Raw genomic sequence first — 20,462 nt, forward strand, 5'->3', positions numbered from 1 at the left:
TATATAATATACAGGCTGCTTCTGAGGGCATGCAGAATAATGCACACCCTGTCCTAGGAGCTTACAATCTAATATATAACATACATACTGCTCCTGAGGGCACACAGAATAATGTACACCCTGTCCTAGGAGCTTACAATTTAATATATAATATGCAAACTGCTCCTGAGGGCATACAGAATAATGTACACCCTGTCCTCGGAGCTTACAATCTAATATACAATATACAGACTGCTCCTGAGGGCATGTGAAATAATGTACACCCTGTCCTAGGAGCTTACAATCTAATATATAATATACAGACTGCTCCTGAGGGCATACAGAATAATGTACACCCTGTCCTAGGAGCTTACAATCTAATATACAGTATACAGGCAGCTCCTGAGAGCATACAGAATAATGTACACTTTGTCCTAGGAGCTTACAATCTAATATATAATATACAGACTGCTCCTGAGGTCATGCAGAATAATGCACACCCTGTCCTAGGAGCTTACAATCTAACATACAATATACAGGCTGCTCCTGAGAGCATACAGAATAATGTACACCCTGTCCTAGGAGCTCACAATTTAATATATAATATACAAACTGCTCCTGATGGCATACAGAATAATGTACACACAGTCCTAGGAGCTTACAATCTAATATACAGTATACAGGTTGCTCCTGAGAGCATACAGAATATGTACACCCTGTCCTAGGAGCTTACAATCTAATATATAACATACAAGCTGCTCCTGAGGGCATACAGAATAATGCACACCCTGTCCTAGGAGCTTACAATCTAATATACAATATACAGGCTTCTCCTGAGGGCATACAGAATAATGTACACCCTGTCCTAGCAGCTTACAATCTAATATATAACATACAGGCTGCTCCTGAGGGCATACAGAATAATGCACACCCTGTCATAGGAGCTTACAATCTAATATACAATATACAGGCTGCTCCTGAGGGCATACAGAATAATGTACACCCTGTCCTAGGGGCTTACAATCTAAAATATAACATACTTGCAGCTCCTGAGGGCATACAGAATAATGTGTACCCTGTCCTAGGAGCTTACAATCTAATATACAATATACAGACTGCTCCTGAGGGCATACAGAATAATGCACACCCTGCCCTAGGAGCTTGCAATCTAACATAGAATATACAGGCTGCTCCTGAGAGCATACAGAATAATGTACACTCTGTCCTAGGAGCTTACAATCTAATATACACTATACAGGCTGCTCCTGATGGCATGCAGAACAATGCACACCCTATCCTAGGAGCTTATAATCTAATATACAGTATACAGGCTGCTCCTGAGGGCATACAGAATAATGTACACCCTGTCCTAGGAGCTTACAATCTAATATACAATATACAGGCTGCTCCTGAGAGCATAAAGAATAATGTACACCCTGTCCTAGGAGCTTACAATCTAATATATAATATACAGGCTGCTCCTGAGGGCATACAGAATAATGTACACCCTGTCCTAGGAGCTTACAATCTAATATACAATATACAGACTGCTCCTGAGGGCATGCAGAATAATGTACTCCCGGTCCTAGGAGCTTACAATCTAATATACAATATACAGGCTGCTCCTGAGGGCATACAGAATAATGTACACCCTGTCCTAGGAGCTTACAATCTAATATACACTATACAGGCTGCCCCTGAGGGCATGCAGAATAATGCACACCCTGTCCTAGGGGCTTACAATCTAAAATATAACATACTTGCAGCTCCTGAGGGCATACAGAATAATGTGTACCCTGTCCTAGGAGCTTACAATCTAATATACAATATACAGACTGCTCCTGAGGGCATACAGAATAATGCACACCCTGCCCTAGGAGCTTGCAATCTAACATAGAATATACAGGCTGCTCCTGAGAGCATACAGAATAATGTACACTCTGTCCTAGGAGCTTACAATCTAATATACACTATACAGGCTGCTCCTGATGGCATGCAGAACAATGCACACCCTATCCTAGGAGCTTATAATCTAATATACAGTATACAGGCTGCTCCTGAGGGCATACAGAATAATGTACACCCTGTCCTAGGAGCTTACAATCTAATATACAATATACAGGCTGCTCCTGAGAGCATAAAGAATAATGTACACCCTGTCCTAGGAGCTTACAATCTAATATATAATATACAGGCTGCTCCTGAGGGCATACAGAATAATGTACACCCTGTCCTAGGAGCTTACAATCTAATATACAATATACAGACTGCTCCTGAGGGCATGCAGAATAATGTACTCCCGGTCCTAGGAGCTTACAATCTAATATACAATATACAGGCTGCTCCTGAGGGCATACAGAATAATGTACACCCTGTCCTAGGAGCTTACAATCTAATATACACTATACAGGCTGCCCCTGAGGGCATGCAGAATAATGCACACCCTGTCCTAGGAGCTTACAATCTAATATATAATATACAGGCTGCTCCTGAGGGCATACATAATAATGTACACCCTGTCCTAGGAGCTTACAATCTAATATACACTATACAGGCTGCCCCTGAGGGCATGCAGAATAATGCACACCCTGTCCTAGGAGCTTACAATCTAATATACAATATACAGGCTGCTCCTGAGGGCATACAGAATAATGTACACCCTGTCCTAGGAGCTTACAATCTAATATACAATATACAGACTGCTCCTGAGGGCATGCAGAATAATGTACTCCCGGTCCTAGGAGCTTACAATCTAATATACAATATACAGGCTGCTCCTGAGGGCATTCAGAATAATGTACACCCTGTCCTAGGAGCTTACAATCTAATATACAATATACAGGCTGCTCCTGAGAGCATACAGAATAATGTACACTCTGTCCTAGGAGCTTACAATCTAATATACAATATACATGCTGCTCCTGAGGGCATGCGGAATAATGTACTCCCTGTCCTAGGAGCTACAATCTATTATACAATATACAGGCTGCACCTGGGGACATACAGAATAATGTACACCCTGTCCTAGGAGCTTACAATCAAATATATATTATTCATGCAGATTCTGAGGGCATACAGAATAATGCACACCCTGTCCTAGGAGCTTACAATCTAATATACAATATATAGGCTGCTACTGAGGGCATACAGAATAATGTACACGCTGTCCTAGGAGCTTACAATCTAATATACACTATACAGGCTGCTCCTGAGGGTATGCAGAATAATGCACACCCTGTCCTAGGAGCTTACAATCTAATATACAATAAACAGGCTGCTCCTGAGGGCATACAGAATAATGTACACCCTGTCCTAGGAGCTTACAATCTAATATACAATATACAGGCTGCTCCTGAGAGCATACAGAATAATGTACACCCTGTCCTAGGAGCTTACAATCTAATATATAATATACAGACAGCTCCTGAGGGCATGCAGAATATTGTACACCCTGTCCTAGGAGCTTACAATCTAATAAACACTATACAGGCTGCTCCTGAGGGTATGCAGAATAATGCACACCCTTTCCTAGGAGCTTACAATCTAATATACAATATACAGGCCGCTCCTGAGGTCATGCAGAATAATGTACACCCTGTCCTAGGAGCTTACAATCTAATATATAATATACAGGCTGCTACTGAGAGCATACAGAATAATGTACAGCCTGTTTTAGGAGCTTACAATCTAATATACAATATAGAGACTGCTTCTGAGGGCAAACAGAATAATGTACTCCCTGTCCTAGGAGCTACAGTCTAATATACAATATACAGGCTGCTCCTGAGGGCATGCGGAATAATGTAAACGCTGTCCTAGGAGCTTACAATCTAATATATAACATACAGGCTGCTCCTGAGGGCATTCAGAATAATGTACACCCTGTCCTAGGAGCTTACAATCTAATATACAATATACAGGCTGCTCCTGAGGGCATACAGATTAATGTACACCCTGTATTAGGAGCTTACAATCTAATATACAATATACAGGCAGCTCCTGAGAGCATACAGGATAATGTACACACTGTCCTAGGAGCTTACAATCTAATATACAATATACATGCTGCTCCTGAGGGCATGCAGAATAATGTACTCCCTGTCCAAGGAGCTACAATCTAATATACAATATACAGGCTGCTCCTGAGAGCATACAGAATAATGTACACCCTGTCCTAGGAGCTTACAATCTAATATATAATATACAGACTGCTCCTGAGGGCATGCAGAATAATGTACACCCTGTCCTAGGAGCTTACAATCTAATATACACTATACAGGCTGCTCCTGAGGGCATGCAGAATAATGCACACCCTTTCCTAGGAGCTTACAATCTAATATACAATATACAGGCTGCTCCTGAGGTCATGCAGAATAATGTACACCCTGTCCTAGGAGCTTACAATCTAATATACAATATACAGGCTGCTCCTGAGGTGATGCAGAATAATGTACACCCTGTTTTAGGAGCTTACAATCTAATATACAATATACAGGCTGCTCCTGAGGGCATACAGAATAATGTACACCCTGTCCTAGGAGCTTACAATCTAATATACAATATACAGGCTGCTCCTGAGAGCATACAGGATAATGTACACACTGTCCTAGGAACTTACAATCTAATATACAATATACATGCTGCTCCTGAGGGCATGCAGAATAATGTACTACCTGTCCTAGGAGCTACAATCTAATATACAATATACAGGCTGTTCCTGAGAGCATGCAGAATAATGTAAACGCTGTCCTAGGAGCTTACAATCTAATATATAACATACAGGCTGCTCCTAAAGGCATTCAGAATAATGTACACCCTGTCCTTGGAGCTTACAATCTAATATATAATATACAGGCTGCTCCTGAGGGCATGCAGAATAATGTACACCCTGTCCTAGAAGCTTACAATATAATATACACTATACAGGCTGCTCATAATGCACACTCTGTCCTAGGAGCTTACAATCTAATATACAATATACAGGCTGCTCCTGAGGGCATGCAGAATAATGCACACCCTGTCCTAGGAGCTTACAATCTAATATATAATATACAGGCTGCTCCTGAGAGCATACAGAATAATGTGCACCCTTTTTAGGAGCTTACAATCTAATATATAATATACAGACTGCTCCTGAGGGCATGCAGAATAATGTACACACTGTCCCAGGAGCTTACAATCTAATATACACTATACAGGCTGCTCCTGAGGGCATGCAGAATAATGCACACCCTGTCCTAGGAGCTTACAATCTAATATTCAGGCTGCTCCTGAGGGCATACACAAAAATGTACACCCTGTCCTAGGAGCTTACAATCTAATATATAATATACAGACTGCTACTGAGAGCATACAGAATAATGTACACCCTGTTTTAGGAGCTTACAATCTAATATACAATATACAGACTGCTCCTGAGGGCATGCAAAATAATGTACTCAATGTCCTATGAGCTTACAATCTAATATACAATATACAGGCTGCTCCTGAGGGCATACAGAATAATGTACACCCTGTCCTAGGAGCTTACAATCTATTATACAATATACAGGCTGCTCCTGAGAGCATACAGGATAATGTACACACTGTCCTAGGAGCTTACAATCTAATAAACAATATACATGCTGCTTCTGAGGGCATGCAGAATAATGTACTCCCTGTCCTAGGAGCTACAATCTAATATACAATATACAGGCTGCTCCTGAGGGCATGCAGAATAATGTAAACGCTGTCCTAGGAGCTTACAATCTAATATATAACATACAGGCTGCTCCTGAGGGCATACAGAATAATGTACACCTTGTCGTAGGAGCTTACAATCTAATATACACTATACAGGCTGCTCCTGAGGGCATGCAGAATAATGTACTATCTGTCCTAGGAGCTATAATCTAATATATAATATACAGGCTGCTCCTGGGGCCATACAGAATAATGTACACCCTGTCCTAGGAGCTTAAAATCTAATATACACTATACAGGCTGCTCCTGAGGGCATACAGAATAATGTACACCCTGTCCTAGGAACTTACAATCTAATATACACTATATAAACTGGCTGCTCCTGAAAGCACTCAGAATAATGTACACCCTGTCCTAGGAGCTTACAATCTAATATACACTATACAGGCTGCTCCTGAGGGCATGCAGAATAATGCACACCCTGTCCTAGGAGCTTACAATCTAATATACAGGCTGCTCCTGAGGGCATACACAAAAATGTACACCCTGTCCTAGGAGCTTACAATCTAATATATAATATACAGACTGCTACTGAGAGCATACAGAATAATGTACACCCTGTTTTAGGAGCTTACAATCTAATATACAATATACAGGCTGCACCTGAGGGCATGCAGAATAATGTACTCCCTGTCCTAGGAGCTATAATCTAATATACAATATACAGACTGCTCCTGGGGCCATACAGAATAATGTACACCCTGTCCTAGGAGCTTACAATCTAATATACACTATACAGGCTGCTCCTGAGGGCATACAGAATAATGTACACCCTGTCCTAGGAGCTTACAATCTAATATACCATATACAGGCTGCGCCTGAGAGCACACAGAATAATGTACACCCTGTACTAGGAGCTTACAATCTAATATATAATATACAGACTGCTCCTGAGGGCATGCAGAATAATGTACTCCCTGTCCTAGGAGCTATAATATAATATACAATATACAGGCTGCTCCTGGGGACATACAGAATAATGTACACCTTGTCCTAAGAGCTTACAATCTAATATACAATATACAGGCTGCTCCAGAGGGTATCCAGAATAATGTACACGCTGTCCTAGGAGCTTACAATCTAATATATAATATACAGGCTGTTGCTGAGGGCATGCAGAATAATGTACACCCTGTCCTAGGAGCTTACAATCTAATATATAATATACAGGCTGCTCCTTAGGGCATGCAGAATAATGTACTCCCTGTCCTAGGAGCTTACAATCTAATATACAATATACAGGCTGCTCCCGAGGGCATGCAGAATAATGTACACCCTGTCCTAAGAGCTTACAATCTAATATATAATATACAGGCTGCTCCTGAGAGCATACAGAATAATGTACACCCTGTTTTAGGAGCTTACAATCTAATATACAATATACAGGCTTCTCCTGAGGGCATGCCGAACAATGTACTCCCTGTCATAGGAGCTTACAATCTAATATACAATATATAGGCTGCTACTGAGGGCATACAGAATAATTTACACCCTGTCCTAGGAGTTTACAATCTAATATACAATATACAGGCTGCTCCTGAGAGCATACAGAATAATGTACACTATGTCCTAGGAGCTTACAATCTAATATACAATATACATGCTGCTCCTGAGGGCATAGAGAATAATGTACACCATGTCCTAGGAGCTTACAATCTAAAATACAATATACAGGCTGCTCCTGAGGGCATACAGAATAATGTACACCCTGTCCTAGGAGCTTACAATCTAATATACACTATACAGGCTGCTCCTGAGGGCATACAGAATAATGTACACCCTGTCCTAGGAGCTTACAGTCTAATATACAATATACAGGCTGCTCCTGAGAGCACACAGAATAATGTACACCCTGTCCTAGGAGCTTACAATCTAATATATAATATACAGACTGCTCCTGAGGGCATGCAGAATAATGTATACCCTGTCCTAGGAGCTTACAATCTAATATACACTATACAGGCTGCTCCTGAGGGCATGCAGAATAATGCACACCCTGTCCTAGGAGCTTACAATCTAATATACAGGCTGCTCCTGCGGGCATACAGAATAATGTACACCCTGTCCTAGGAGCTTACAATCTAATATATAATATACAGGCTGCTACTGAGAGCATACAGAATAATGTACACCCTGTTTTAGGTGCTTACAATCTAATATACAATATACAGACTGCTCCTGAGGGCATACAGAATAATGCACACCCTGTCCTAGGAGCTTACAATCTAACATATATTATACATGCAGATCCTGAGGGCATACAGAATAATGCACACCATTTCCTAGGAGCTTCCAATCTAATATACAGGCTGCTCCTGAGAGCACACAGAATAATGTACACCCTGTCCTAGGAGCTTACAATCTAATATATAATATACAGACTGCTCCTGAGGGCATGCAGAATAATGTACACTGTGTACTAGGAGCTTACAATCTAATACACAATATACAGGCTGATACTGAGGGCATACAGAATAATGTACACCCTGTCCTAGGAGATTACAATCTAATATACAATATACAGACTGCTCCTGAGGGCATACAGAATAATGTACACTCTGTCCTAGGAGCTTACAATCTAATATACAATATACATGCTGCTCCTGAGGGCATGCAGAATAATGTACTCCCTGCCCTAGGAGCTTACAATCTAATATACACTATACCGGCTGCTCCTGGGGCCACCCTATCCTAGGAGCTTATAATCTAATATACACTATACAGACTACTCCTGAGGGCATGCAGAATAATGTACACCCTGTCCTAGTAGCTTACAATCTAACATATATTATACATGCAGATCCTGAGGGCATACAGTATAATGCACACCATTTCCTAGGAGCTTACAATCTAATATACAATATACAGGCTGATACTGAGGGCATACAGAATAATGTACACCCTGTCTTAGGAGCTTACAATCTAATATACAATATACAGGCTGATACTGAGGGCATACAGAATAATGTACACCCTGTCCTAGGAGCTTACAATCTAACATACAATATACAGGCTGTTCCTGAGAGCATACAGAATAATGTACACCCTGTCCTAGTCGCTTACAATCTAATACATAATATAGAGACTGCTCCTGAGGACATACAGAATAATGTACACCCTATCCTAGGAGCTTATAATCTAATATACACTATACAGACTACTCCTGAGGGCATGCAGAATAATGTACACCCTGTCCTAGGAGCTTACAATCTAACATATATTATACATGGAGATCCTGAGGGCATACAGAATAATGCACACCATTTCCTAGGAGCTTACAATCTAATATACAATATACAGGCTGATACTGAGGGCATACAGAATAATGTACACTCTGTCCTAGGAGCTTACAATCTAATATACAATATACATGCTGCTCCTGAGGGCATGCAGAATAATGTACTCCCTGCCCTAGGAGCTTACAATCTAATATACACTATACAGGCTGCTCCTGGGGCCATACAAAATAATGTACACCCTATCCTAGGAGCTTGCAATCTAGTATACAATATACAGGCTGCTCCTGAGATCATACAGAATAATGTACACTCTGTCCTATGAGCTTACAATCTAATAAACAATATACAGGCTGCTCCTGAGGGCATGCAGAATAATGTACTCCCTGTCCTAGGAGCTACAATCTAATATACAATATACAGGCTGCTCCTGAGGGCATACAGAATAATGTACACCCTGTCGTAGGAGCTTGCAATCTAGTATACAATATACAGGCTGCTCCTGAGGGCATACAGAACAATGTACACGCTGTCCTAGGAGCTTACAATCTAATATATAACATACAGGCTGCTCCTCGGGACATACAGAATAATGTACACCCTGTCCTAGTAGCTTACAATCTAATATACAATATATAGGCTGCTGCTGAGGGTATACAGAATAATGTACACGGTGTCCTAGGAGCTTACAATCTAATATATAATATACAGGCTGCTCCTGAGGGCATGCAGAATAATTTACACCCTGTCCTAGGAGCTTACAATCTAATATACACTATACAGGCTGCTCCTGAGGGCATGCTGAATAATGCACACCCTGTCCTAGGAGCTTACAATCTAATATATAATATACAGGCTGCTCCTGAGGGCATACAGAATAATGTACACCCTGTCCTAGGAGCTTACAATCAAATATACACTATACAAGCTGCTCCTGAGGGCATGCAGAATAATGCACACCCTGTCCTAGGAGCTTACAATCTAATATACAATATACATGCTGCTCCTGAGGGCATGCAGAATAATGTACTCCCTGTCCTAGGAGCTATAATCTAATATACAATATACAGGCTGCTCTTGGGGACATACAAAATAATGTACACCCTGTCCTAGGAGCTTACAATCTAATATACAATATACAGGCTGCTCCTGAGAGCATACAGAATAATGTACACCCTGTCCTAGGAGCTTACAATCTAATATATAATATACATGCAGCTCCTGAGAGCATACAGAATAATGTACACGGTGTACTATGAGCTTACAATCTAATATGTAATTTGCATGCAGCTCCTGTGAGCATACAGAATAATGGACACCTTGTCCTAGGAGCTTACACTCTAATATATAATATACAGGCTGCTCCTGAGAGCATACAGAATAATGTACACCCTGTCCTAGTCGCTTACAATCTAATATATAATATACAGGTTGCTCCTGAGGACATACAGAATAATGTACACCCTATCCTAGGAGCTTACAATCTAATATACGCTATACAGACAGCTTCTGAGGGCATAGAGAATAATGCCCACCCTGTCCTAGGAGCTTACAATCTAATATACAATATACAGGCTGCTCCTGAGGGCATACAGAATAATGTACACCCTGTCCTAGGAGCTTACAATCTAATATACAATATACAGGCTGCTCCTGAGAGCATACAGAATAATGTACACCCTGTTTTAGGAGCTTACAATCTAATATATAATATACAGACTGCTCCTGAGGGCATGCACAATAATGTACTCCCTGTCCTAAGAGCTTACAATCTAATATACAATATACAAGCTGCTCCTGAGGGCATGCAGAATAATGTACACCCTGTCCTAGGAGCTAACAATCTAATATACAATATACAGGCTGCTCCTGAGAGCATACAGAATAATGTACACCCTGTTTTAGAAGCTTACAATCTAATATACAATATACAGGCTGCTCCTGAGTGCATGCAGAATAATGTACTCCCTGTCCTAGGAGCTTACAATCTAATATACAATATACAGGCTGCTCCTGAGGGCATATAGAATAATGTACACCCTGTCCTAGGAACTTACAATCTAATATTCAATATACAGGCTGCCCCTCAGAGCATACAGAACAATGTACACTCTGTCCTAGGAGCTTACAATCTAATATACAATATACATGCTGCTCCTGAGGGCCATACAGAATAATGTACACCCTATCCTAGAAGCTTACAATCTAATATACACAATATAGACTGCTCCTGAGGGCATGCAGAATAATGTACACCCTGTCCTAGGAGCTTACAATCTAATAAACACCATACAGGCTGCTCCTGAGGGCATGCAAAATAATGCACAACCTGTCCTAGGAGCTTACAATCTAATATACAGGCTGCTCCTGAGGGCATACAGAATAATGTACACTCTGTCCTAGGAGCTTACAATCTAATATACAATATACAGGCTGCTCCTGAAGGCATGCAGAATAATGTTCTCCCTGTCCTAGGAGCTTATAATCTAATATACAATATACAGGCTGCTCCTGAGGGCATACAGAATAATGTACACCCTGTCCTAGGAGCTTACAATCTAATATACAATATACAGGCTGCTCCTGAGAGCATACAGCATAATGTACACTCCGTCCTAGGAGCTATAATCTAATATACAATATACATGCTGCTCCTGGGGATATACAGAATAATGTACACCCTGTCCTAGGAGCTTACAATCTAATATATAATATACATGCTGCTCCTGAGGGCATACAGAATAATGTACACGGTGTCCTAGGAGCTTACAATCTAATATATAATATACAGGCTGCTCCTGAGGGCATGCAAAATAATGTACACCCTGTCCTAGGAGCTTACAATCTAATATATAATATACAGGCTGCTCCTGAGGGCATGCAGAATAATGTACACCCTGTCCTAGGAGCTTACAATCTAATATACACTAGAAAGGCTGCTCCTGAGGGCATGCAGAATAATGAACACCCTGTCCTAGGAGCTTACAATCTAATATACAATATACAGGCTGCTCCTGAGGGCATACAGAATAATGTACACTCTGTCCTAGGAGCTTACAATCTAATATACAATATACAGGCTGCTCCTGAGGGCATGCAAAATAATGTTCTCCCTGTCCTAGGAGCTTATAATCTAATATACAATATACAGGCTGCTCCTGAGGGCATACAGAATAATGTACACCCTGTCCTAGGAGCTTACAATCTAATATACAATATACAGGCTGCTCCTGAGAGCATACAGCATAATGTACACTCTGTCCTAGGAGCTATAATCTAATATACAATATACAGGCTGCTCCTGGGGACATACAGAATAATGTACACCCTGTCCTAGGAGCTTACAATCTAATATATAATATACATGCTGCTCCTGAGGGCATACAGAATAATGTACACGGTGTCCTAGGAGCTTACAATCTAATATATAATATACAGGCTGCTCCTGAGGGCATGCAAAATAATGTACACCCTGTCCTAGGAGCTTACAACCTAATATATAATATACAGGCTGCTCCGGAGGGCATGCAGAATAATGTACACCCTGTCCTAGGAGCTTACAATCTAATATACACTAGAAAGGCTGCTCCTGAGGGCATGCAGAATAGTGCACACCCTGTCCTAGGAGCTTACAATCTAATATACAATATACAGGCTGCTCCTGAGGGCATACAGAATAATGTACTCCCTGTCCTAGGAGCTTACAATCTAATATACACTATACAAGCTGCTCCTGAGGGCATGCAGAATAATGCACCCCCTGTCCTAGGAGCTTACAATCTAATATTTAATATACAGGCTGCTCCTGAGAGCATACAGAATAATGTACACTCTGTCCTAGGAGCTTACAATCTAATATACAATATACATGCTGCTCCTGTGGGCATGCAGAATAATGTACTCCCTGTCCTAGGAGCTATAATCTAATATATAATATACAGGCTGCTCCTGAGGGCATACAGAATAATGTACACCCTGTCCTAGGAGCTTACAATCTAATATACAATATACAGGCTGCTCCTGAGAGCATATAGAATAATGTACACCCTGTCCTAGGAGCTTACAATCTAATATATAATATACATGCAGCTCCTGAGAGCATACAGAATAATGTACACGGTGTACTATGAGCTTACAATCTAATGTATAATTTACATGCAGCTTCTGTGAGCATACAGAATAATGTACACCTTGTCCTAGGAGCTTACACTCTAATATATAATATACAGGCTGTTCCTGAGAGCATACAGAATAATGTACACCCTGTCCTAGTCGCTTACAATCTAATATATAATATACAGGCTGCTCCTGAGGACATACAGAATAATGTACACCCTATCCTACGAGCTTACAATCTAATATACACTATACAGACTGCTCCTGAGGGCATGCAGAATAATGTACACCCTGTCCTAGGAGCTTACAATCTAATATATAAAATACAGGCTGCTCCTGAGGTTATACAGAATAATCTACATCCTGTCCTAGGAGCTTACAATCTAATATACGCTATACAGACAGCTCCTGAGGGCATACAGAATAATGTACACTGTCCTAGGAGCTTACAATCTAATATACGCTATACAGACAGCTCCTGAGGGCATAGAGAATAATGCACACCCTGTCCTAGGAGCTTACAATCTAATATACAATATAAAGGCTGCTCCTGAGGGCATACAGAATAATGTACACCCTGTCCTATGAGCTTACAATCTAATTTACAATATACAGGCTGCTCCTGAGAGCATACAGAATAATGTACACCCTGTTTTAGGAGCTTACAATCTAATATACAATATACAGGCTGCTCCTGAGGGCATGCAGAATAATGTACTCCCTTTCCTAGGAGCTTACAATCTAATATACAATATACAAGCTGCTCCTGAGGGCATGCAGAATAATGGACACCCTGTCCTAGGAGCTTACAATCTAATATACAATATACAGGCTGCTCCTGAGAGCATACAGAATAATGTACACCCTGTTTTAGAAGCTTACAATCTATTATACAATACACAGGCTGCTCCTGAGTGCATGCAGAATAATGTACTCCCTATCCTAGGAGCTTACAATCTAATATACAATATACAGGCTGCTCCTGAGGGCATATAGAATAATGTACACCCTGTCCTAGGAACTTACAATCTAATATTCAATATACAGGCTGCCCCTCAGAGCATACAGAATAATGTACACTCTGTCCTAGGAGCTTACAATCTAATATACAATATACAGGCTGCTCCTGAGAGCATACAGAATAATGTACACCCTGTTTTAGGAGCTTACAATCTAATATATAATATACAGACTGCTCCTGAGGGCATGCACAATAATGTACTCCCTGTCCTAAGAGCTTACAATCTAATATACAATATACAAGCTGCTCCTGAGGGCATGCAGAATAATGTACACCCTGTCCTAGGAGCTTACAATCTAATATACAATATACAGGCTGCTCCTGAGAGCATACAGAATAATGTACACCCTGTTTTAGAAGCTTACAATCTAATATACAATATACAGGCTGCTCCTGAGTGCATGCAGAATAATGTACTCCCTGTCCTAGGAGCTTACAATCTAATATACAATATACAGGCTGCTCCTGAGGGCATATAGAATAATGTACACCCTGTCCTAGGAACTTACAATCTAATATTCAATATACAGGCTGCCCCTCAGAGCATACAGAACAATGTACACTCTGTCCTAGGAGCTTACAATCTAATATACAATATACATGCTGCTCCTGAGGGCCATACAGAATAATGTACACCCTATCCTAGAAGCTTACAATCTAATATAGACAATACAGACTGCTCCTGAGGGCATGCAGAATAATGTACACCCTGTCCTAGGAGCTTACAATCTAATAAACACCATACAGGCTGCTCCTGAGGGCATGCAAAATAATGCACAACCTGTCCTAGGAGCTTACAATCTAATATACAATATACAGGCTGCTCCTGAGGGCATACAGAATAATGTACACCCTGTCCTAGGAGCTTACAATCTAATATATAATATACAGGCTGCTCCTGAGGGCATGCAGAATAATGTACACCCTGTCCTAGGAGCTTACAATCTAATATACACTAGAAAGGCTGCTCCTGAGGGCATGCAGAATAATGTACACTCTGTCCTAGGAGCTTACAATCTAATATACAATATACAGGCTGCTCCTGAGGGCATACAGAATAATGTACACTCTGTCCTAGGAGCTTACAATCTAATATACAATATACAGGCTGCTCCTGAGGGCATGCAGAATAATGTTCTCCCTGTCCTAGGAGCTTATAATCTAATATACAATATACAGGCTGCTCCTGAGGGCATACAGAATAATGTACACCCTGTCCTAGGAGCTTACAATCTAATATACAATATACAGGCTGCTCCTGAGAGCATACAGCATAATGTACACTCTGTCCTAGGAGCTATAATCTAAAATACAATATACAGGCTGCTCCTGGGGACATACAGAATAATGTACACCCTGTCCTAGGAGCTTACAATCTAATATATAATATACATGCTGCTCCTGAGGGCATACAGAATAATGTACACGGTGTCCTAGGAGCTTACAATCTAATATATAATATACAGGCTGCTCCTGAGGGCATGCAAAATAATGTACACCCTGTCTTAGGAGCTTACAACCTAATATATAATATACAGGCTGCTCCGGAGGGCATGCAGGATAATGTACACCCTGTCCTAGGAGCTTACAATCTAATATACACTAGAAAGGCTGCTCCTGAGGGCATGCAGAATAATGCACACCCTGTCCTAGGAGCTTACAATCTAATATACAGGCTGCTCCTGAGGGCATACAGAATAATGTACTCCCTGTCCTAGGAGCTTACAATCTAATATACACTATACAAGCTGCTCCTGAGGGCATGCAGAATAATGCACACCCTGTCCTAGGAGCTTACAATCTAATATTTAATATACAGGCTGCTCCTGAGAGCATACAGAATAATGTACACTCTGTCCTAGGAGCTTACAATCTAATATACAATATACATGCTGCTCCTGAGGGCATGCAGAATAATGTACTCCCTGTCCTAGGAGCTATAATCTAATATATAATATACAGGCTGCTCCTGAGGGCATACAGAATAATGTACACCCTGTCCTAGGAGCTTACAATCTAATATACAATATACAGGCTGCTCCTGAGAGCATATAGAATAATGTACACCCTGTCCTAGGAGCTTACAATCTAATATATAATATACATGCAGCTCCTGAGAGCATACAGAATAATGTACACGGTGTACTATGAGCTTACAATCTAATGTATAATTTACATGCAGCTCCTGTGAGCATACAGAATAATGTACACCTTGTCCTAGGAGCTTACACTCTAATATATAATATACAGGCTGTTCCTGAGAGCATACAGAATAATGTACACCCTGTCCTAGTCGCTTACAATCTAATATATAATATACAGGCTGCTCCTGAGGACATACAGAATAATGTACACCCTATCCTACGAGCTTACAATCTAATATACACTATACAGACTGCTCCTGAGGGCATGCAGAATAATGTACACCCTGTCCTAGGAGCTTACAATCTAATATATAAAATACAGGCTGCTCCTGAGGTTATACAGAATAATCTACATCCTGTCCTAGGAGCTTACAATCTAATATACGCTATACAGACAGCTCCTGAGGGCATACAGAATAATGTACACTCTGTCCTAGGAGCTTACAATCTAATATATGCTATACAGACAGCTCCTGAGGGCATAGAGAATAATGCACACCCTGTCCTAGGAGCTTACAATCTAATATACAATATAAAGGCTGCTCCTGAGGGCATACAGAATAATGTACACCCTGTCCTATGAGCTTACAATCTAATATACAATATACAGGCTGCTCCTGAGGGCATGCAGAATAATGTACTCCCTGTCCTAGGAGCTTACAATCTAATATACAATATACAAGCTGCTCCTGAGGGCATGCAGAATAATGGACACCCTGTCCTAGGAGCTTACAATCTAATATACAATATACAGGCTGCTCCTGAGAGCATACAGAATAATGTACACCCTGTTTTAGAAGCTTACAATCTATTATACAATACACAGGCTGCTCCTGAGTGCATGCAGAATAATGTACTCCCTATCCTAGGAGCTTACAATCTAATATACAATATACAGGCTGCTCCTGAGGGCATATAGAATAATGTACACCCTGTCCTAGGAACTTACAATCTAATATTCAATATACAGGCTGCCCCTCAGAGCATACAGAATAATGTACACTCTGTCCTAGGAGCTTACAATCTAATATACAATATACATGCTGCTCCTGAGGACCATACAGAATAATGTACACCCTATCCTAGGAGCTTACAATCTAATATACACTATACAGACTGCTCCTGAGGGCATGCAGAATAATGTACACCCTGTCCTAGGAGCTTACAATCTAATAAACACTATACAGACTGCTCCTGAGGGCTTGCAGAATAATGTTCTCCCTGTCCTAGGAGCTTATAATCGAATATACAATATACAGGCTGCTCCTGAGGGCATACAGAATAATGTACACCCTGTCCTAGGAGCCTACAATCTAATATACAATATACAGGCTGCTCCTGAGAGCATACAGAATAATGTACACTCTGTCCTAGTAGCTTACAATCTAATATACAATATATATGCTGCTCCTGAGGGCATGCAGAATAATGTACTCCCTGTCCTAGGAGCTATAATCTAATATACAATATACAGGCTGCTCCTTGGGACATACAGAATAATGTATACCGTGTCATAGGAGCTTACAATCTAATATATAATATACATGCTGCTCCTGAGGGCATACAGAATAATGTACACGGTGTCCTAGGAGCTTACAATCTAATATATAATATACAGGCTGCTCCGGAGGGCATGCAGAATACTGTACACCCTGTCCTAGGAGCTTACAATCTAATATATAATATACAGGCTGCTCCTGAGGGCATACAGAATAATGTACAACTTGTCCTAGGAGCTTACACTCTAAGATATAATATACAGGCTGCTCCTGAGAGCATAAAGAATAATGTACACCCTGTCCTAGTCGCTTACAATCTAATATATAATATACAGGTTGCTCCTGAGGACATACAGAATAATGTACACCCTATCCTAGGAGCTTACGATCTAATATACGCTATACAGACAGCTCCTGAGGGCATAGAGAATAATGCACACCCTGTCCTAGGAGGTTACAATCTAATATACAATATATAGGCTACTCCTGAAGGCATACAGAATAATGTACACCCTGTCCTAGGAGCTTCCAATCTAATATACAATATACAGGCTGCTCCTGAGAGCATACAGAATAATGTACACCCTGTTTTAGGAGCTTACAATCTAATATATAATATACAGACTGCTCCTGAGGGCATGCACAATAATGTACTCCCTGTCCTAGGAGCTTACAATCTAATATACAATATACAGGCTGCTCCTGAGAGCATACAGAATAATGTACACCCTGTTTTAGGAGCTTACAATCAAATATATAATATACAAACTGCTCCTGAGGGCATGCACAATAATGTACTCCCTGTCTTAGGAGCTTACAATCTAATATGCAATATACAGGCTGCTCCTGAGGGCAAGCAGAATAATGTACTCCCTGTCCTAGGAGCTTACAGTCTAATATACAATATACAGGCTGCTCCTGAGGGCATACAGAATAATGTACACCCTGTCCTAGGAACTTACAATCTAATATTCAATATACAGGCTGCCCCTCAGAGCATACAGAATAATGTACACTCTGTCCTAGGAGCTTACAATCTAATATACAATATTCATGCTGCTCCTGAGGGCCATACAGAATAATGTACACCCTATCCTAGGAGCTTACAATCTAATATACACAATACAGACTGCTCCTGAGGGCATGCAGAATAATGTACACCCTGTCCTAGGAGCTTACAATCTAATAAACACCATACAGGCTGCTCCTGAGGGCATGCAGAATAATGCACAACCTGTCCTAGGAGCTTACAATCTAATATACAATATACAGGCTGCTCCTGAGGGCATACAGAATAATGTACACTCTGTCCTAGGAGCTTACAATCTAATATACAATATACAGGCTGCTCCTGAGGGCATGCAGAATAATGTTCTCCCTGTCCTAGGAGCTTATAATCTAATATACAATATACAGGCTGCTCCTGAGGGCATACAGAATAATGTACACCCTGTCCTAGGAGCTTACAATCTAATATACAATATACAGGCTGCTCCTGAGAGCATACAGCATAATGTACACTCTGTCCTAGGAGCTATAATCTAATATACAATATACAGGCTGCTCCTGGGGACATACAGAATAATGTACACCCTGTCCTAGGAGCTTACAATCTAATATATAATATACATGCTGCTCCTGAGGGCATACAGAATAATGTACATGGTGTCCTAGGAGCTTACAATCTAATATATAATATACAGGCTGCTCCTGAGGGCATGCAAAATAATGTACACCCTGTCCTAGGAGCTTACAATCTAGTATATAATATACAGGCTGCTCCTGAGGGCATGCAGAATAATGTACACCCTGTCCTAGGAGCTTACAATCTAATATACACTAGAAAGGCTGCTCCTGAGGGCATGCAGAATAATGCACACCCTGTCCTAGGAGCTTACAATCTAATATACAATATACAGGCTGCTCCTGAGGGCATACAGAATAAAGTACACTCTGTCCTAGGAGCTTACAATCTAATATACAATATACAGGCTGCTCCTGAGGGCATGCAGAATAATGTTCTCCCTGTCCTAGGAGCTTATAATCTAATATACAATATACAGGCTGCTCCTGAGGGCATACAGAATAATGTACACCCTGTCCTAGGAGCTTACAATCTAATATACAATATACAGGCTGCTCCTGAGAGCATACAGCATAATGTACACTCTGTCCTAGGAGCTATAATCTAATATACAATATACAGGCTGCTCCTGGGGATATACAGAATAATGTACACCCTGTCCTAGGAGCTTACAATCTAATATATAATATACATGCTGCTCCTGAGGGCATACAGAATAATGTACACGGTGTCCTAGGAGCTTACAATCTAATATATAATATACAGGCTGCTCCTAAGGGCATGCAAAATAATGTACACCCTGTCCTAGGAGCTTACAATCTAATATATAATATACAGGCTGCTCCTGAGGGCATGCAGAATAATGTACACCCTGTCCTAGGAGCTTACAATCTAATATACACTAGAAAGGCTGCTCCTGAGGGCATGCAGAATAATGAACACCCTGTCCTAGGAGCTTACAATCTAATATACAATATACAGGCTGCTCCTGAGGGCATACAGAATAATGTACACTCTGTCCTAGGAGCTTACAATCTAATATACAATATACAGGCTGCTCCTGAGGGCATGCAGAATAATGTTCTTCCTGTCCTAGGAGCTTATAATCTAATATACAATATACAGGCTGCTCCTGAGGGC

This window comes from Phyllobates terribilis, unplaced genomic scaffold, assembly GCF_046119375.1.
Source record: "Phyllobates terribilis strain yellow unplaced genomic scaffold, ASM4611937v1 Scaffold_4__5_contigs__length_816908805, whole genome shotgun sequence".
Classification (NCBI taxonomy): domain Eukaryota; kingdom Metazoa; phylum Chordata; class Amphibia; order Anura; family Dendrobatidae; genus Phyllobates; species Phyllobates terribilis.